Consider the following 21,672-nt stretch of genomic DNA (forward strand, 5'->3'; position numbering starts at 1 on the left):
CTGTGGTGCCCCATCCCTGTGGTGCCCCATCCCTGTGGTGCCCCATCCCTGTGGTGCCCCATCCCTGTAGTGCCCCATCCCTGTAGTGCCCAAGGCTGGGCTGGATGGGCCCCTGGTCTGGTGGGGGACAACCAGCCCACAGCAGGCATTGGAACTGGATGATCCTTAAGGCCCGCTCCAACCTAAACTGTTCTGTGATTCTATGACACGAGTCTCTCTATGCTTTAGCTGTTGGACCATTGAATTTCTGCTTTCTCTGTGGCATGGATGAGTCATTTTATTTACTGTCCGGTGACAATGGTTTCAGTGTGCTAAAAGTTAGTACAGCAGTGTTTTGGGATGTAAACTCTGCAAAGCTTTCAAACTTCCGACTAAAGGTGAATTTTATTTTGCTTCTGTTTTAAATTCCCTTTTACAGATGTGAGCAAAGGTGATCCCTGGGTTGAGGTTTCACCAAGGAAGTCTTGGTCTGGAATGTGGTTTAATGGCACAGGTGAAGATTGTTGAAAACTAGAGCATCTATAGGTATCAACTAAACTATCACCATGGGGAAAAATAAGTTTCTGAGAATCTAGAGATATATTTCTTTTTCCTTTTGCTTTCTTACAAGTAAGAATGTGTTTAAAATTATAAACTGCCCCCCTCCAAAGTGTGGGGGGGAATTTATTCAAAGCTCAAAACCGAAAGGAAACGTTTAAATGCTGATTCTTCCCCTCTGCCCTATTCAAGCATATGTTACTTGTGTTGCAAGGATTTTAGAAGACTTAAAAATTGTTGGGAGGACTGAAAATGCATGGAAATATTCCAGGGGTCAAGTATCAAAGTGTCCTCTCACAACAGTACATGCGTTTTGAGTAACTATGCAGAGTACAGCTTTTCTTAAAACAAACAATGCCTGGTCACTGGCTTGACTGTTACTTTTAGGGTGTAAGAAAAATAAATTAGCATAAAAATGGATATGACTATGCCATAAAGATTCAGGTTTGCTGTCTTTGTAATAGAGGAAAAATCTGTTACATCTTGATGCAGGAGTGCTAAGTCTTAATTTGGGGATTTTTATTGTGTGTTTGTATGAAGGAAACGATCTCCTCTATCTGTTCTAGGTGTCATTGATTAGAAATGCTGTGTGCTGACAAACATGTGGAATCCTGTGTTGTCAGAGTCCTTAACAGAGCTGAGCAGCAGCAGTGGTCTGAGCTCAGCTTACCATGGTGGGAAATGGTCATGAGGATCCACGGTCAATCTGCAGTTGGAAGATGAAGATACTCTGTTCTTATCTGTATCTTCTGGTTTTTAACGTTCGAGTACAAAGAAGTTGATGTTGTGAGTAATCACTACAGTTAATGTTTGGTTTTGAATGTGGTTCGCATATTTGTCCAATTTCTTCAGTGCTGAAAGTAATCTGTTATTAATTATGTGACCAACAAGCTGTAAGTACAGGTTTGCACGTAGAAGCTGATCATGTGTCAGAATCTTTGGCCCAAATGTGAAATACTAAAGGCACTCGCTCTGGAAGATGCTGAAATTTTACTGAGTTAACGTTTTCACGAGCTTCTTTGTGACTATCTTTTAGGTATTTTCTGATCTAGCATTGAAAAGTTATTTAGCTTAACTGCAATTAGGTGCTTTCATCCCAAATTTTTATTTTGCTATGCATGCCTCTCTGCCCCCCAACCCCCCTTTTTTTTTAACATGCGGTGCTACAGCTTTACTTTCTAAGTTTTATACGAGAAGCAGCTATACTTCTAAGAGTATGCATCATGTAAACCCAGCAGGATTTCCCATGTCTGTAAACTTACTGGATAGTTGAGCATTTGCTGACATGAGCTGCCAATTGTTTTCTGTCTCTTATAATACTCCTTTGTAGATCTACTGGTATCTGGTTTGTCCCTGCTGCATCTATACAATGCATTCCTTCATGTTTTGTGTAACATCTTCCTCAGTCATTTCTGTGTATGTAAATGCAGAAACTGGAAAGAGAAAATTCTGTTTGTGAATTGTCCCTCTTCCTGCCCTTACTTCTCCACCCTTCCAGTGTGGCTGGGAGGTTGGTCATGAGCAGGAACTCAGAACAATATTGATCACTGGTATCCGGGAATCCAGGGGGAAAAAGGCAAAAATGAGCAGTGGAAAACAATCTACGTGTTCTGACAACACAGATTTATGCTTTAAGACCCTTAGTATGGGAGTGCTGAATGTAGAAAAAGTAAATGAACATCTTGAGGTGCTGGTTGCAGAAGCATGGAAGCTAACTGCCACTGGAAGAGGCTTGGGTGTTGGTTTGTGCCTTTTGTTACTTGTTCAGTTATTTAAATCTCCCCTAATAGCGGTTAGCAACATGCAAGCAGGGTGAAGTCTGAACCCAGAAGGGTTTTTGTCTCCTATTATTTGCCTTTTTTTTTTTTTTTTTTTTTAAACTTGTCTAACTCAAAGGAGAATTACATTAAAACAAAGTATCTTTCACTGCTGACTGCTGTGGCTGTGTAACTCCTCTGGTCTATGAGTGATTCCTATTGATTTCTGCACTTAACATTTGCAAGTGCTGCATGTTTGTGTCACAATGTTCTGCTTTCTAACAATGTTTCAAGTAAGAGATAAGAACTGAAAAAAGGTAATTTAAAGTAATGTATTTAACGGGAAGTAGTTGTTTTAAGGTCCCAACTGAGAAGAGATGAATACTTCTGGTATGTCTCAAAACTTGTTTTGTTCCCCAAGAGTTTAGTGTAGAATGTTATCTCCCTTTTTATTTGCACAGTATCTGGCATACCAGTGGAGCCTAGAAATTCATAATGTTTAGCAAAACGAGGAAAGAAATCAAGTTTCACACGTTTCTGCTGTTTGCAGCGATAGCCTGATCAGCGTTTGCCCCTCAGCCTGCTGCCTTCCACAACTTTTACACTAGTTTTTAAAACAGCTTTCTGCAGCCATTTGTCCCCAGTTTCTGGTTGCCAAATGTTTTTTTTTGTTGTTGTTGTTGTATTTTTTTTTTTTTTTGCTTCTTGCGCAAACTAGTTGTTATTGCTGTGCTTAAAAGAGAGGGGTTAGATGAGTTTTGGAGGTGTATTTAGCAGCAGATGTATTGCATGTTGTCCTTTTTTGTGACAAGAATGCTGAAGAGTATTTAAGTGTATCCTTCAGCATTTGACAGGTGACCAAGCTTTTGTTTGTTTATGTATTTTCTAAAGCATTGAACATTTTGTTACGAAGGTAGGCTGATATTATTGCAAATAAATGTTTTTCATGGCTTTGATGCTTCATGTTGCTGTGAGAAAGATCCCTGTGCAGGGTTCAACAGATAATTGTGGAGAGCAGCGGTTCCAGTTTTTGTGCACGTGCTATCTATTTTGTAAATGAGCATTCAGCCATTTGTGTGGCTGTTGGTCTGCCTTTTAAAAGCCGTCCTGTGCATAACTTTCAAAACTCTTGTGAAATCTCAGGAATTAGACTGATGTTGTAAACTAAAAAAATTAGATAGACTTCCAGAATTATTTGGAAGGGGAAAATATATGTATATAAACTGAAGAAATAGCACGGCTCCTTGTCGGATGAGTAGGCTTTGCAGCTTTCCTCAGGTTTGTGAAAAATCAAAATGCAGTAACGTGTTAGACATGTGTGAGGAGGAAAAGAGAACGTATATTTCTAGCCCATCATAGAACTGTGCGTGGACTAACACAGAAGCAGGAAAAGAGCCTCAGAGATTCTTGCAAAACTGTGACAAAACTCCTTTGCAAAACCTGATGAACTCAGCTGTAGCGTGGTGGAATAAAACAAAATCAGAGGTAGGGAAAAAAAAAATGTCAACCTGTGGGACAAAGAGTTTAAGAAGCTGAAGTATTAAAATTCAAATCTAAAAATATGTGTAAATACGTTTTATAACTTAAGTAGAAAATAAAGTGAAACAGTATAAAATGAAGCTGATCAAGGAGTTTACAGGAGCGTTCCTGAAGATGACAAGAGATTTGGGGAATTCTACTGAAAATAGAAAATCCAGTTTTTTACCTAAGCCCGTACCTGTGTATTTTGGAATAAATAGAAAGTTTTTGTTTTGCATTTTTTAAAGCAGCTGTTTGGGTAACCTAGAGCATGAAGACCACGATGCCAGGTGGTTACAAGGCCTGCACACCAAGACTGGGAATGCAGTTGAAGCTAAAGGAGCCTTGCTGTTCCGCTAGGGCTTTAAGAAAACTTCAGGAGCATTTGACAAGTTCTACTCTATTCAGTGGGAGGAAAAGAGGAAATGTACTTGTGGTTTTTATGCTTTACTGAATGATTAGGTTTTAATTCAGCAGAAGTGTCCCAGAAGAACGTAGTGTATTTCTTTCTTACACTCAAAATAAGAAGCACCTATGGTAGAAAGAGAGTATTGTGGAAAACTTGCTACAGTGGATGTGAGAGCTTTCGAGTCTGACGGTTTAAGTAGCGAAGATGAAAGTGAGGACAGTTCTTGGGCAGGGGACTTCGAGAGGAATGTGATTCATGGGGCACAGTGACTGGTGTAATTACCAGTGCAGCTGCCGTAGTAACTTCTGCCAGTGCTAAAAAAGCCTGTCATGCCCCGTGCTCTGCTGGTTGGAGCCTAAGTGATAATGATGGCAGCAGCAGTGCCAACTTACATCGCTGTATGCGGATGGAGCTCTTTCTGCCAGGTTTCAAATTGATGTAGAACCTTCACTTCAGGGATTTCCTGAAGTGTTTACGCTGAGGAAAAACTCTGGAATTGGAGGTGGCCAGGTTTTGTTTTGTGTTTTCTGTAAAGAATAGCAAAAAAGTAGCAATACAGTGGGATTGAGTTAATCTGATAATGGGTAAAACCTGTCAAATTCAGGCAAGGAAAACCAAATACTTTAACGCCTTCAATTTTAACACTTTCAGCACATGAAGTTTTATTTTGGTAATAAATTCATTTATGTGAGTATTGTATTAAATAAGGCTTTTGAACTTTTTGCTGTGATAATACTTTCCAGTTGTCGTTCTGTAATATCTGAAACGTCTGACCTGTGGTTCAATGTTTGTTTCCAGTTAAGCCAAGAGATGCATTTCAGACCTGATCCGGGATGGAATTTGGGGTGAGGAGCTCTTAAAGCGTTGGGACAGAAGAGTGGGAAGGAACGTTGTGCTAAACCAGGCTTCTTTCTCATGTAAATGTCTAGACCAAGTGAGGAAAAGCTTTCACTAGAGAGTGATGGGAATTTTGAAATATTAACCACAAAATGTTATTTTCTGTCACTAATGTGCATCATCAAAACTCACTTCCGCAGCACTTGACAAATGCAGTTTACATTTAAAATTGAAGTGGATTGCCTCAAGTCTTGTATCAGTCTCGCATCGAAGATGGTAGAATTTCCTAGAATTCAGGAGCTCTGATACTTACTGTCAGAGCAATCTGTGTAACTGCCTAGCCCCGACATCTGCATTAGCAGGTCGTAACATTTCACCTGTGCAGTAGAAATAATCATTCTGTCCTATTTAAGAGAACACTTAGCTTCTTTCCTAGCTGTTCTAAGTATAAACCATAAATACATACACATGCAATGCTCCTGATTTCTTTCAGTCTTCCTTATCCTCTTCAAAGAGCTTCCAGATCTTGCTCTTTTCAACCTTTTATTTACCTTTCGTTTCGTCGCTGTCATTTCCATCTCCTGTTTTTAAGAGCCTGCCTCCCTCAGGTTGTTCGGCGTTCTTCACCAACTGTGTTTGTGTCTCGATTCAAGAAAGAGATGGAAGAGGGAATCACGAGTTCCTGTATCCAAAGGTATCAGAAGATGGTTAGCTAATTTATGAAAACATTCTGTAATCATTCCTCACTGTTGTTCCCGTTGACTGATGGTACGAGTTCTACAGGCTTAAATCCAGGCACCAGATGAGTCCTAAAATAACACTGCAGAGTTTCTCTTTGTGCTGCAACAGACTCCATGTGCTCATCCCAAGCGCCTGCTGACTGCAACCTGAGTGTCAGTAAGTACTGTAGTTCTGTGGCTTATGTGTCCAGCATGTATAGATGTATACACTGGGGCTCAGCCCTAATAAAATGACCTTTTTTGTGGAAGTTTTATTGCATATTGTCTTTGTCATAGGTGGCTATTAGTTTATGGAATGACAGTCACATGGCATTTTTGAAAATGCCGTTAAATATTAAGATTCTCATTTTGCTTGAAGGTTGTGGTTGCTTTTTGGTTTTAATAATGAAAACCTCAAGCCTGAAAATGGTAGTTCAGTCCTTTTCCCATGTCATCTTTGAGCCTTTTTCCAATATGGAAAGCAGGGCAAGAACTGATTATGTTGTAAAAATTAAAATAATCTCCGTTTAAAGCCTATGAAGTAAAAAATAGTTCTGGTTTTAAAATGAAAAATACTATTTTAGTTGTTATAAAAGGAGATGGGTTCACCTCAGAGCTGACTTTTTTCCCCCCTCAACAATTAGGTATTTACAGTCTCCAAAAGAGGTTAACAAATAGAAAAGAATAGTTCAATTGGAAGGGGCCAACAAAGGTAATCATGTCCCCATTTGCATAACCACCTCAGGGCTGACCAAAAGTTTGAGCAGGTTTTGACAGTCATTTAGTATTTTGGCTGGTTTTTTGTTTTTTGATGGTTTTGGGGTTTTTTTGTTTTTTTTTTTGCTAATGTGTGGAGGTGTAATGTGGTGTGTGCCCACTGCTTTTTTTGCCCAGTTAAATAAATAGTTCAGCAGTTAAACTCTGGGGTAAATCACAGGTGGTGATGGGTTATGAAACTCTTGTTTTAGCCAGCTCTTTGAGAGAGGATTCTGCAACTCGTCTAGTGGTTCAAAATGTCATTGAGGGAGAGAGAAATCTGAGCAATGGATTCATAACTGAATAATACCTGTGAGATGTACAGAGTAGGAGGAAGAACTAAGGCTGTTTTAAAGATGAGTAAATTGAGATGAGGTAAGTGATCTGCACATCACGTGGGAAACCTAGATGTATATACTTAACAAATCTGAACAGACCACAAATTTCGTATCTGTCTGAAAGTTCTTGGTGCTGCTTGGACATGCAGGCTGCTCTTTGCATGTGCCGTGTGCCTTCTGCCATTTTCACGCCCAGTTACAAAAATAGATGCAGCTGCTTTTGAGACATACAGGAAGAAAATGAAAATGTAACAAATCGAAGACTTGTGCTGGAATATGTGGGCGTTGTCTTTGTTCAGAGGCAGAGTGAAAGGGAAGGAAGCAAATTCTTTAGCCTGGAAGTTATCGAAACCAAGTTAGTTTTAAAGATAAAGTAGAAGGGCATTTCTAGAAACTTACAGAGCAGGATTCTTGTGTACCTGCACCACAAATGCCTTTAAAGGGGAAGTATTGTAATGGAATAAGTAGAATAAATTGGTGCAGAGGAGGAGGCTGAACACGTACTGGATGTGATGGCCTGGCTTGTATTAGTGATGGAATTGTTGCCATTGGCTTCATGAACATTTTGATTTTGGCTTGTAAGCTACATACAGTTCCACTTCTGTAGTGAGGATAAAGAACAATTAGCAAATTTGCACAGAAGCTGCTGGTAGATATCAGCCATGAGATCTAGTCTGACATTTAAATAAAGCTTAATTAAACATATGTTTTTCTGGAAATATTTGAGGATTTCTGGTGGTCACACTGTGGCGTTTTCACTTCTAGGCACACAGGGAGTTTGTGGGCAGCAAAAGCAGTTTGACAAGTAGTATTGCTCTGTGTCTTGTAAAGCTGTAGTTCAGCTGTGTTCAAGTCTATTAAAACAATGGTAGCTACAGGGGTAAGGCAGGACTTGGACAAGTAATGAGCAGTTTTACTTCAGTAGATGCTGGGGTGAGGGTCCCTACCTCCTTCCCATGGGAAGATACCCTAACCCAGGGAACGTTTCATGCAGCACTTTCATGGAGGCCTTCACAGAAAGATAAATCTCAGTATGCTTCTCCAGTGAAATATATTACACATTTGTTAGTTTTTGGGTAACAGCCAAATCATTCGTTGTCCCTCCCCACACACACTTCCATTTATAAATGAAGTCTTCAGTCTTTTGAATGTCATACAAAACTGTTGAAAACCAGACTTGAGCAATTGAAATTCAATTAGTTCAATCAGAGCGATTCAATTGACACAGCTGAGTTCTGCAATCTGAACAAAAGATTTTGCTGTAATTGTGTAGGAATATATAAATGCTGATATGATTGTCTTGTCCCCAGTCCTCCAGAAGGATGCACTGCATTTTAAAACTTACTGGCATGCACCCCACTTTCTACTTGATGCTTTTGTGGTGCTTCAGCCTCTTACAAAATTGGAGGTGAAAACAATCCAGGGGAATACAAGAAAGTGTGTTTCCTGTGGGCAAGCCTGCTGAATGTTAGGAATTAACATGTAATGTACTGCTAAATTTGGTGAATCCGTTTGGTCATCCTTTCTGTCTTGAGACAGATGATCTTGTAATATCCATTTGCAGATGATATTTCTGATGAATCATTTGAGGTTGTGATTCACAGGTCGACTGTGGTGATGTTCAAGTCAAAAAAAAATGAACTTTTTCTCAGAGCAGGAAGGGTTGTGCTGTCTGCTTTTCTTGACTCTACAGCTGTCAGTCTGCAACGCACAATAGGGTGCAAAGCCAACAAAAAAAGTTTACTCCCCAGTGTGAGAGACAAGATTCTCCACTAGTTAGAAGCAGAAGTTTCCTTAGTCATCTTGCTTCTGCCACGAGCAACCATGCTCTTAGACCTGTTTTCCAATGGTATTTGGGACTGGTTGCCACCAGTTTTTTTCTGCCCCTTCCTACATCTTTCATGACCACATCGTGTTTGTCCCTCTTTAGGTTTTCTGTAGGTGATGGAAGACCAGAGTCATTCATCTTGCTTCTCGTCTCCCTTGCTTTTGCACGAGCGTGAAACCTACGGTCTCACGCGCAGTTCTGGTGTTAGCCAGCTCTGTTTTCTGATGGAAGTTAAAAATCTCGTGTTGTCTGTGTAAATGAAGCACAAGCTTATGCATCACGTAATTAAAGTGGAGATTCTCATCTTCCTCTGCCAGTTCTCCTTCATCACTGTCTCAGGCACAGCAGATGAAACAGCCTTATTTGCTTATCATGCAAATTCAAATCAGGCATCGTCTGAAACAAGATCCTCTCTAATCCTTACTAGGGTTGTCTAGACTTCCATATTTCTATGTGAGATTTTAGAGATGAGATCCTTGGCCATCTGCACATGTAAAACTTCTGCAACGTTTCACGGTCTAATTAATCACTCCTTCCAGTGTTGTTTTCCCTAACATGATGGACTTCACTGAGTGTTACTCCATTCAGAGTGATGCTGTGGAGGGTGTTGTACAGGGTAGTGGTTTGATACTGCAGCCCTTTCTTGTGTTCTGCTCTCTTGCTTCAAATAGCAAGTATTTTTCTTTACCTTAGGTCCCAGATTGCAGTGTGCCAGCCTCTGTTGTCTGCCTGTCGCATTTAAGATCATTGTTTTCATATGAGGAAGAATATCACATAAACAGCCTCTTCTCCTAAGCAACCCTTAATTTTCCATTACTGTAACGATTGCAGAAGTCCTCGGAATTATCTGCTTCCATGCAGCTGGGACCATAAGTGTTGTCTTGCTGTTTCCTTGGACCTTCCTACCCATCTATTCCACTGTTATCTCTCGTATTATATTTTTGTGCCTGTTGTGGAATTTATCTTGTGTGTTTATTCTGTCCTGGGACCTGGCATGAGTCAGAGGTTAGACTTGATAGACATGATGGTAAAACAAACAAATATGGATGGAACATGAAAACATCAGACCTTGACTCACAAGTATGGAGAGTGAGCTAGTCCATAATTCTGTTCAGGACAGGGTCAGCCACAGTGTTCTTAACAGATGTTTCTGTGGGCTGCTCTTGGAGCTACCTGATAATGGAATTTCTGCTCCCCCCAAATTAATTCCCTTACCTTGCTGTCCTTGCTAGTCATATCGTCTGACCTGAATCTTCCATTTCTTTTCATATGGGGGACGAATGGGTAAAAGGTAATTCCTTTTGATATTGTTAATATTTAGTTTAAAGTCCTTACAGATTTTGTGGTTTCTTTGTCAGGCCAGCCACCTCTGTTTCTCCAGCCTCTCCCTGTATGCTGTTTTCTGAACAGATGGTTGCTCTTTCTGGCTTTCTGGCTGTAGCCTGGATCAGGCAGGCTTTCTTAGGGCACAGCATTCAAAGCTGTGGGTGCTCTACTCCAATGAGACCTAGGTTATGTTTGTCTTTGTTCCCCACAAAGTGCAGTGCTGCTGTCAAACTGAAAAAATAACCACTGTTGACTCATGCTCACCTGTAATTTCTCTGTAACCATACTTTTTTTTTTCCCTACAGTCTTCCTTCTGTCTGGTATTTGTGGCGATTTGTGGTGGAAGTAAGTTGTTGCAGTTATTTCTCAACGAGGATCTGAGTCTGGATGGTCAATGTGTTAAAGCAAAACTGTGTGATCAGCACAAGGAAACTGCATGCCTTCGTACTGGAAACACAACTGGAAAACAGCTGAGGCTGTTCAGAACTCTGTGGTGGGATATAAGGCATCTGATTTTTTTTTTTTCATGATGTCTTGGATTTATCCCTGCAGTAGCAGTATCTGTTATATCAAAACCCATTACTTCTTTGACATTTATCCCTGAGGTAGTGTAGGTAGAAGGAGGAATTTTATCCTTTTTCAACTTTCACTTTTGTGAACCTGAGCAAAAGTGAACCTCCCGTGTACTTGATGACATCCATTACAAAGGTAACCTTAGTTGTTCTTCTCTGGACTTGTTCCTTGCTAGCAAGAATAATTAGATATTATCCCACTTTTCTTAACTATCTCGTCCTGGGCCTCGTTTATAATGTGAGGGATCCCAGTTTCATTGCTGAATCTTGAATTTTAGAGACAACGTGAGCAAGTGTAACTGTATCAGATGCTTTGAAGAGTGCAGGCCAAGTGGCTGAAATCTGTTCTTCTTATCCATGCAGCTCTGAGTGCTGGGGCAGCTGAGGAGCATGCTGTGCCAGTACCAGGCCGAACAAAACCTCACCAGGATTCTCAGACTGATAAAAACAATCCTGGAGGAAATGGAAAAAAAAAGTCTGAATAGAAGAATTTCTTGTTATTAATTGCTATCTGTATCGGGTGCAGTACCACTATTCTAGGCCTTGGAAAATGACATGTTATTTCCCTTTCCTTTTAAATATGACAAAAGCAAGCCTAGGACTAAGTAGTAGATATTAAATATTGAATATTCCAAAAGGATTTGTCATCTGCTAAACATAAAAAGACTTTTCTCCAAAAAGAAGAAGGCTAGCTAGGCCGTATATATTTGTTTTTCTCCGTACAGGTCGTGTATTCCCACTTCAGCTTAAACTAGATAAACAGTTGAGTAAATGGAAGCACTGCCCCTTAACAGAAATGCTATTACTAAAAGCAGTAAGTGATTTAATCAAATGAGTTTCACGGTATTCACAGTTCACCCTCTTGTGTGCTAGAGTTCAGCATTGTACAAACAGGATCAGAAATTCTTTGCTTACCTAGCAGCAAATTGGCTGCTTAGTCAGATACGCAGAGCACGCTGTTGAGCATACAATGCCGAAATAAAGTTTTGATAATTGAGCTTTCTTTTATGGCATCGTTTGTTGCGGGGTCAGATTTTTCGGAGAGCAGCTGTACAGAGTCCCTCAGCGTGCTGCGTGTCTTCTGCATGGAGCTCAAAGCACAGATCTTCACACTGCAGTGTATGGTTGGAGATGAGCTAGGGAAATATTCAGAGGCTTCCAATGTTATTCCTGCTTATGTGCTGCGTTTCTCTTTTTAAAAATTCCCAGAGCTTGCAATATATGGTGTGTATTTAAAAAGCCCCACGAGGAGGGGAATAAAATACATTTTTCTTTCTTTTCTCCGTACTTCATGAATAGCTCCTTTCTTGAAAACCACAAATGATGGGACCTTGTTTATTTTCTTACATCCATTTCTGCTGTTTTCGCGGTCATCTTAAAAATGTTCTGTTTCTGTCATTGTTCCTTAAATATTTGCTTTCCTATCTCAGATGGCCTTATGAATGGAAACCCATAGGAAATGAATGTTTGTGTTTATTAACGCTTTAACTTCTGCTAGTTAAGAGCTCTGGAAAACAGAGCAGTATGGGCAAAACATGGAAGAGCTGCATTTTGAAATGCTGTACGTGCAAATGCTTGGCCACCATCTGTTTTCTCCAGGGCTGCTCCGTGAGTCAAGTAGGTGTTCAAAACTGACCACTGATTTGAGTGAAGATAGATACAAAAAGCATCTGCTGGCAGCTGTGGGATATCTTAACTAGAGGCATCAGAAAGCACAGTGAGTGTGGATGAGAATGCATGTTGGTAAAGAAAGGTGGGTGTTCACCTGGGCAGAGTCAGGCTCTGAAATACAAAAGGCTGAATTAGCATGTGCAGGTATGTGGAACTGCATTCCAATGTGTGTCCTCACTCACAGTGACCGAGCGAACCGAGCTCCTGTGTATGCTAGACTTGTTTCACTGTGCCTGAACCTAATCCACTCAGAAGTTCAGGATAAATGATTATACAAAGGGGAAGAAAAATGACCTGAGCGTTTGTATTCTGTTTGTATTCAGCAGTATGTCTATGAGATTTAAAAAATATATATATTAAGTTTCAGATGACGGGTTTCTGCATACAGGTTACTGAAGGTAAAGTCTGGTATATGGGAAAAGTCAGTGCAAGGAAAGTACTTGTTATTGTGATAAATTTAATCATTTTTTTTATTCTGTGAGGTTGAAAAAAGAAAAAAGGGATTCTGGTATGATATTTACTACCTTGGGTGAATACTGGAGAGGGATTTTTGTTCCTCTGAGATGAAGACAGTGGCTCAGCAAGTCATGGTTTTCACAGACACCAACCAAACCTTTTCCCCTTGATCTCATCTTCAGCTCGTGCCAGCCTTCCCCTTCCTTCTGTAAAGACTCATGTCTTTCTCTTCATCTCTGACTGTGAAGGAAGCACGGGTGCGACTTACAGCTAGGAGCAGGAAATGAATTTAAGCAAAGGGAAGTGCTGCTGGGATAATATATACATTTCTGCGAAGGGCTTCTATCACAAATTCATCTCATTCATATATGATACTCTATGATTATATATGAATTCCGACAAAGAGAAGAGGAAAGGCAATAAAGGAAGTACAGAAGGATTTGAATTAACCAGGGCATCCTATTCAGAACCTCAAAGAGCAATAAAAGGTCTGCACTACTGAATAGACAAAGTAAAATAATCTGAGTGTAAGTGCAGTCCTGTGGAATCGTGGTGCTCCAAAGGGGCTGTGAGTGGGGTCCTGCCATCCTGTTGCATTGCTGCCCGCTCTCCCCAGGCTGTTGTTTGCTCAAACCAAACCCAAGGTTAGGAAAACACATGCTGCTGTCGTGAGGTAAATGCTGGGCAAGCAGTCAAACGAGGGAGGCAGATCCAACCACGTGCTGGTTATTGAGGCCCCCTGCTCTTTGTGTTTCATTGCTGGGATTGCAGGCAATGCCTTGGAATAGTGGAGCAGAAGCTGGTTGTTTGGCTGGTGAAACAGCTGGGAAGAACCACTTTGGGGTTAACCTAGCACTGCCTTGTGTTGTAGAGCATTTTTTCTTTTGATGTAGTAATAATCATACCTGCTGCTTAATTTGTTCACTAATAGGAATGAGTACATGTTTTATCCTTTCTTTTAAGGTAGAATAGTGAACACTAGCTGTGTGTTTGGTCAGCATTAACTGTCACATTGTGTTTTATCCTTAGTTATTCTTGTTTCAAGGCAAGTATATGTGACTCTGCCATTAGCGTGGCTGTAACTGAGCCCTAAAATGGAACTGTTGCCTACTGTGCATAGCCAGGTAGTCCAAAACCAACAGCAGAATACTCTTGTCTTTGTGTAGATGACTGTGGCTGTATGGTGAACGTCACTTATGCTAAAGTGCTTTTAACTTGTTGCCCAACAAAAAAAAAAAAGTGTTGCGGCAGCACTTTGTTAGCATATCCACTGCTGTTTCCAGGATCTTATCTTATGTTTTTGGCTCTGGAATTCTGCATCTCTGGATTTCTAGAAACTGGATTTGTTGCCCTTCCATGAATTTAGTAAATATATATCGCAAAACAGACTTCATTTTGTATTTTCCCCGGGGACTCTGTGTATACAGTACAGGATAAGTTTTGCTAGCTGTACTTGATTTTAACAAGTCGGAGTAATTGAGAATAAGGTAAAATCCTTAGTGTATACCAGCTTGGACCAGGAGGTATTTGAGTGCTGTGAAGTTTGGATGGAAGAAAGGCTTTTCGGTCTGTCTTATATTTTAAACATTATTTTACATAAATATGTTCCTAGGATTTTTGCTCTGAAATTTCTCTTTAGCAGCGCTCCCTGATTTGCACCTGCGTTTCCTCAGCAGGACTAACCAGCTTTCTGCTTTGTAATGTTACTGTTAGAAAGTGCAGAGGTAGTGATAGGTAGCAGTACTATCGCTTTCTACAACTTTACCATTCCACTGACACCAATGTTTGACACGCACGAGATGCGAGAGATCTGGGAATTGAGCATCATCTGGAGCAGCACTCAGCTGCAAGCAGAAAGAAGGAATGAAGTGATGGAGCAGTCTGAGTGCTGGTGCGTGCTGAGGTTTCTCCAGGCATGGCTTGTGGCCCCTTGCCCCAGAAGAGGTGTATGTATGACCTAAAGAGGCACTGGCCAGCTCCTAGGCTCCTCAGCAGGCTGTGACACCCTCTCAAGAACGTTCTGCCAATGAATATGCTGATGATAAAGTGACTTTTACCTTGCATTTCACCGGGGAAGTGTGTTGTCAATCATTACCTTGCTGGGCTGGTTTAACGGGGTGGAGATTCTAGGAAAACTGGTGGGACTGGAACTAAGTCATACTCCTTCAGTATTAAAATGGAGCTAGGCTTCTGAATTAAAAGTGGTTATTTGCCTAATTTCCCTTCAGATGTTCTAATATACACAGGGATCCAAGGCTAATTCTCTGCTGAATTGCTTTTGGTTGGCTCAGATGCAGATCTCAGAGTGGGAGGAGGGCAAGGAGTGACCTGTGGGTGGGAAATGGGCTACGTAGGAAACTTGGGAGTCTTTTAATCGCTTCCTTCTAAAATAAACTAATGCATTTGTAATATTTTCTTTGAGCAGAGTTTCCTGCGGCTGATATCTGTTCTGTGGGCTGTTTGCTTTGTCCAAAGATTTCTAAACCTTCTATAGACCTAACATACTATTTAGGAAGACGTTGTCTTCCTATTAGCTGCGTGCTGGCCGTTGCCATCCTCCCTTTTGTTCCTTATGGAACCTTTGCTCCCTTCCTCATCCAAGCAGGCTCTCCAAGAGCGCGGTTTGTACCTGGGACGTGGACGGGCCAGGACAGCAGAGCACCAGCAGGCACTTGGCAGAGATGCCAGAGAGCTCCCTTGGTGGCCCAGGAAACCCATTTCCTCCGAGCTGCTGAATAGCAGCTGTTTCCTAACAAATTGCTTTGTTTGTCAACGCGGGGTACTTTGTAGCACAAAGGCCCGCAGGAGATTTCAAGCAGGGGCAAGTGACTTGAGAGGCTTGAGAGTGGATGTATTTGCTGCAACTGGTGCCATCCTTATGTTCCTGCTATCTCAGATTCCTGCTTCAGATTGGAGATCTCTATAGGTTCATTAGAACACGCTCTTTACTAGCACATTAAAAGTGTCAGGCGTATGTTTATCAGATGTAGGGCTGGTCTAAGCACAATAGTGCAGGCATTTAGGCATAGTAGTTGTGGTTTTATGAACTGTCAGTGTTTGTGCAAATGTAATTACCCAGATACAGGCAAGCTTAATGAATGAACTGGATTTCTTTCAAATAAACTTAGTCTTATCAGTACAAAATCCGTGCTCAGGCAAACCTTTACTCTTGCTAGTTATATGGTGTTACAAACGTGGGATGTACTCTGCAAGGTGTATCATCGAAATGCTTTCCTTAATCACGAGGAAACTGAGGAGATGGTATGAGGCACTTCAGGGAAAAGTGGTGTAGAGAGGTTTTGAGGTGGTTTTCTTGTTTGTTTGTTTTTGGAGTGGGAGAATGCAGGGCTCTAGATGTCAAGGAAGAAGCGTGCTTGGCAGGCAATTCAGAGATTGTTTCAAGTGTACCAGAGTGGCATTGCCAGTGCTAAGTATCAAAGCTGGCCTTTTGCATCCAGTTTCCAATAAACCCTGTGCAATACAGCTGTAAGCACTGGCGGTGCTGCTACCGCCTGACTGTGATATTGGGCCTGATTCAACTCTGTCTGCCACTCATCCTAAAGGAATAATTAGCTGTGTTTTAATATAACTGAGCAATAGGTAGACCAAAGCCTGCACTACCAACTCGCAACAAAAATAAGTTATTTTGAGAGGGATGTGTTTAAAAATCCCACTCTTTTCTCTGCCACCTTCCCTCCAGCTGCTTTGCTGGTAGCACGAACCTCTTGGGGTCCCATTCTTGCTGATTTGTTTAGAGGCTGGAGTGATCTGAAATACCTGGATAGAAGTTTCCAACCGAAACATCTGTTTTTTAAAAATGAACGTGTGACGTTTCGGTAACGTTTGGGGAAAACACGTAAAATCCTCACAAACAAAAAAACCAAGTTTGGGTTTGCCTTTCCCACCTCATTTTCTAGTTGATAGCGTAGTTTGCCTTTCAGACTCCTGACGCTGCTCTTCTCAATCCCTCGGGGTGCATCACGCTTCAGCAGTCCCAGCTGGGTGCTGGGTTTTGGGGTGAACTGCCGACAGCTCTCAGCTACCCTGCAGCTTCTTCCCTGTGCGTGCGGGGCTGCTTTGCAGGAGCTGCTATTGCCGGGTGCTCAGCGTGCTGCTGCAGGCTGCTGTCAGTGCAGTGCCAGGCTCTGGTCCTAGCAAGGACTGCGAGGCAGAAGCTCGGGCTTTCTGGGCCATTCTGTTGCATATTGTAGTAGATCTATTTTGTAGTGCTAAAGCAAAACTTTCCCTTTCCCATGCGGTTTTCATTTTGTTCTGCAATATCAACTTTGCATCCCGATTCAGAAGTAATTAGAGCTGGCCTGGAACGGGATTCCTCTTCTAACGCGTGTATTTCCCCTGATTTTCATGGGGCTACTCAGGTAAGGTTAAACAGCTACACAGTGATACTGAGCTCACAGCTGCAAGTCTGTAACAGGTTCAAAGCATCCGGCCAGACTGTGGATAGTGAATTCTGGCTATAATGAAATAGTTGATAACTACTGGGGAAAGAAGGTATGGCTGAGTTTCCCTTCTGATTTTCAGAGGCAGCGGTTTTTTAAGGGGCATCGATTGCCTTTCCCATTGGAAATTATTTAGAATCCTTCTGTAAACGGTCGGTGGTGTTACGCTGGGCCGCACTGCTATGTAATGATACACCGTGCCCGTGGATCTGGGGGCTGCCCCAGGAACCCCGAGTGCTGACGCAGGCAGCCCAGCATGGCAAATCCCGCAGCTGTGCTGCTGCCGCCTGACCTTGGCCTGCTGCCTGCTGCGCCTCCAGCCCCAAAGCTCCTTGGATCTCCTTGGCTTGCCTGGATCTCCAAAAATCTCTTGACAGGTGAAAATGGCTTACTTTGAAGTCCCTTGGAGAGGCCGATTCCCCTTTGGTCTGCAGTGCACTGCACCAGTGCCTGCCTTGCTGCTCATGTTTGTTTGCTCCGAGCCCGGTGCCTCTACTGTGCTCTAAATATTCCTCGTTTAACGAAGCAAAGTTCTTTAATTACTATCTTTCTTTCTGGAATGCCACGTGGTCCCTTGGTCTTTTGATACTATCAGACTGAAAGGGAGAAGAAAATCCTTTAAACAATTTTCTGACTCCCTCTAGAGGATTTCCTTCCGAGCCCAGGAATGGCTGCGCAGTGGGAGCAGCAGAACCTTGGCTCCCTGTGCCTGCACAGCCGGGTTTCAGCGCAGGTTGCATCTTTTCCAGTTCCCACAGCCTGCTTTTCTTTTCCTGTCAGTTCCTGCTAACGTCTCCCTGATTTTATTCCCACTGTTCTTTAAATATAAACGCTCACAGTCCATTTTTCCTTAGGCAACACAGGCTGGGCACTCTCTGCCAAAGAATCCCTCTGCAGTCGTTGCTGCGTGGAGAATGGCTGTTTTCACGTGTACTGATTCCTCTGGACCAAACTTTGGGGATGCCCCTCAAGGGAAAACTTACATCTCTCCTATCCCACTGGTGACATCCCAGTGCCTGCTGCAGCGGGGATGATGGCTTCTTTTCCCCCTGTCATACTGAAGGGTGCCCATAGGTTGCTTGCATTCCTGCAGCAGTCCTTCCTCTTGCTGCCCATTGTGTCATGCCCCACCTGCTGAAAAATGCCATTCAAGCCGAGCGGGTGATGCGGCTTCTTTACAAAGGGCCCAGGAGGAGTGCAGAGCTTTGTGATAGAGCATCCTAACGTGGGCCCTCAGAAAGGTGCTAACTTTGTGCCTGTGGAAAGAAAAATCCTCTGCATGAGCAGTTTCTGGTGAGTGTTTAAATAAGGGATTCACTCCTCGTTCCAGATGCATTGCCTGTTTAACCATTCAGTCCCCATCGCTTGGATGTCTGACATTAGGGGACTGCTGTTGCAGCGGCAGGAACAAGCTGTCCCAGCTCTCTGTGCTTCCCCTTCTTGCCTCAAAATTCCTTTGTTCTCTTCCTCACCACACAGCCGTGGGTCAGGGCTAGGAGCTGGGTTACTGCTGTGCTGAACCATGCTCGTTTTGGTACGGGTTGCAGCCACCCCTCATTTCCTAAAGGATTGTTAACCAGAACAATCGCCTTAACAGCAGATGAGGGCCAGTATCATTGGAGGGAGGTGATCCTCCCCCCTGAGGCCACATTTAGAACACCGTGTCCAGCTCTGGGCTCCCCAGTTCAGAACACACAGGGGTCGCCTGGAGGAGGGCCGCAAAGATATACAGGGCCTGGAGCATCCCCGGATGAGAAAAGGCTGAGTGACCCGTGCCTGTTCAGCCTGGCGAAAAGACTGAGAGGGGATCTGATCAACGTTTATAAATATCTAAAGGGAGATGTAATAATCATTCCATCCCTCTTTGAACGCACTCGGCAGCGCAGCACCCGGCGGTGCGCCCAGCGCCCTGACCTGCAGCGGGAGAGCGCATGCTCCGCTCCACGGCGCGGGGCCCAACGGGCAGCACCGCCCCGCACCGCCCCGCATTGCATCGCCCCGCACCGCCCCGCATTGCATCGCCCCGCACCGCCGCCATGGCGCTGGGGCTGCTGCTGGGGCTGGGGCTGCTGCTGCTGCCGCCCGGCGGTGAGGAGCGGCCGGGGCAGCCCGGCTGTGCCGCTGTGCTTGAGGGAGGGGCCGCTTCGCAAGGGTTATGGCGGCGTTACCGAGCCCGGCGGTGTTAGCGAAGGGCAGCGTTTTGCTTTCGGAGCTCTTGGTTTTGTTTGCAGCTCCGTGACTGGCTTTCGGTTCGGGATGAACCGCGAGGGCTCTGCCCGCAAAGCTGTCGGATGGGCTGCTCATAGGGGCTGGTAGCGACGGGACGAGGGGAAATGGCTTCAAACTGGAAGAGGGTCGATTTAGACTAGGTATCGGGAAGGAATTCTTTACTGTGAGGGCGGTGAGACGCTGACACGGGTTGCTTGGAGGTTGTGGATGCCCCCTCCCTGGAAGCACTCAAGGCAGGGCTGGGTGGGATTTGAGCAACCAGTTCTGGTGGGAGGTGTCCCTGCCTACAGCAGGGGGTTGGAACGAGACGATCTTCAAGGTCCCTTCCAACCCAAACCATTCTGTGAGTCCATGATCTGCCAGCGTTGGTATCTCAGGGAAATGCGGAATCAGGAGATAATGTAAAGTGTTTTAGGTTGAGCAGTTACCGTATGACAGCCATACCTTTATGGCCTGGTGTTGCCTTTGTCGTATTCCCCTTTGTGTTTCATTCATTCGGGAGCCTCTCAGACACACAGTCCCTAACTGGTCTCGCTGGGCTGTTCTCCCACAGCCACCTCCTGCACCCAGCCTGCTCAAGGAAACGTTGTACAGGACAGCGACCATCAAATCCAGGCGTCGAACAAAGATCCTGGCATTCCTGTTGTGCTGAGTGACTTTAAACATTTTTTTCCCCCTTTTTTTTTTTTTTTAGCATGGCAGCATAACTTCAGGGCTGAGAAGCACACGAAGGTAATGCTACTGAGGGGGCACTGAAACAGAGCTGTATTTCTTTGTGCTTATGGAGGCTCTTTGAATGGGGAATCTTCTCTCCCCGTTTGGGTGGGCATAATTAGTGACCTTGTAGGGCACATCCCATCAGTGCAATGTGCCTCATTTCTTTAGTTTTCCTAGTCTTAAAGTCAAAGTTTTTTCTCCCAAATTGCTCCCTGTTCTGACGCTGCTGTGTGCACCCACCAAATCCCTGTGCTCTGAAAGTATCGGGGAGCTTTGCCCTTGGTTTTTATGGGAGCGATGTCAAGGGGGACAAAGAGGAGTCCCAATGGGTTCTCAGTGCAGAAAGACTTGCACCAGTTTTATTTTGAAGTCTGCAAGGTGCTTATTTCTTGCTCGCAGAGAGGAGCATTTTCCCCGGGTGACACTTTTCATGGCGTGTCACTTGGTTTTGCCAAGCCGCGCTGCTGGGATTCTAATGGTGACGTAGGAACAACAGCCGTTCACTGTTTCCTGATCTCCTGTTTTTTTGAACTTAATAATGAGATTTCTGTGGTTTTCAGAAGTTTGCGATACGCTGTGGGTTCTGTGACATTTTATGATAGCCATTAGTCGTGAGTAACTTTGTCCTTCTTTGGAGAGAGAAGCTTTGCTGCTTTCGAGATGCAAGAAGTTCAAAGCAACGCAGGGAGCATTTTCACACTTGTACAGTGCCCTTACATAACCTTTGAGTTATGCTTTCTTATTCATGCTCTAGTCTCCAAAACTACTCAGTTGAATGATGGAAGAACATTCTGTGTACGTGTAGGGCCAGCTGGCTTCATTGGGGGTGCTGAGTTCAAGCAGTGGTAGGTTCACATCCCGAGCTCTGCACATGTGGAAGCATGGGCATCTAGTTCTTGCACCCCAGCATGCAGCAAAAACAAACCCAACAAAGTATAAAAGCAAAGAGAAAATTAAGTTGTTCAGTTAAAAGTGTTTTCGAGTTGGAAGTAGACGTTCTTGAACTTGAGAAAGCTTATGTTATCCTCCACGTAGTGCACGTATGGGAGAAGCGAACTGTGAGTTGTGATTATGGTGAAGAGACATTCTCAAATATACTGTTTTTTTTTTTTCTTGGCCTGGTCTGACTGCTTCATTCCTAGAAGTAATAACCTCAACTTTGGGTTTCCAGGCCTTTCTAGGCATGAGGTTCTGATGAAAGTCATCTCCCTCCGCTCCGGTTTTTTACAGTAATTTGTCTTAATTTGAACCTAAAACTCTGATGGGATGATATGGCCATGAATAATATCACTGATGTGATTGAAGTTGTTCTTTGTGTCTGACAGCTGATGGTGACTCCATATGGATCGGCAGAGATGTCGGATGAGGACTCGGTCAGTGCCGCAGGCCTTGGTAAGGACTTCTCCCTTTCCCAGCAGTGATCCAGCAGGGAAGCACATGGCTCAGCTGTGTGCTGCATGGGAGGACCTTCTTCAGACCAAGGGTCCTTTGGGAGGGCTCCTTGTGCTCGCTGGGACGTGAAAGCTGCAACTTTCAAGAGCA

The 21,672-nt window shown here is 43.4% G+C and overlaps 1 protein-coding gene across 15 annotated transcripts in view; it reads left to right on the forward strand.

Annotated features, from left to right (window-relative positions):
- NOX5 (NADPH oxidase 5) overlaps positions 1-21,672 on the forward strand; it is a 34,146-nt gene that overhangs the window by 1,604 nt on the left and 10,870 nt on the right. For 9 of the 15 annotated variants that reach the window (XR_002441924.1, XR_002441915.1, XR_002441916.1 and 6 more), the window contains 4 exons: positions 419-493; positions 1,104-19,272; positions 20,108-20,145; positions 21,456-21,522. The gene's annotated coding sequence lies outside the window, so the exon portion shown is untranslated. Of the gene's footprint in view, positions 1-418; positions 526-1,103; positions 19,273-20,107; positions 20,146-21,455; positions 21,523-21,672 lie in introns of all 15 variants that reach the window. The other 6 variants (XR_002441928.1, XR_002441921.1, XR_002441923.1 and 3 more) reach the window with 6 other exon arrangements.

Source organism: Numida meleagris, chromosome 9 (genome assembly GCF_002078875.1).
Source record: "Numida meleagris isolate 19003 breed g44 Domestic line chromosome 9, NumMel1.0, whole genome shotgun sequence".
Classification (NCBI taxonomy): Eukaryota; Metazoa; Chordata; class Aves; order Galliformes; family Numididae; genus Numida; species Numida meleagris.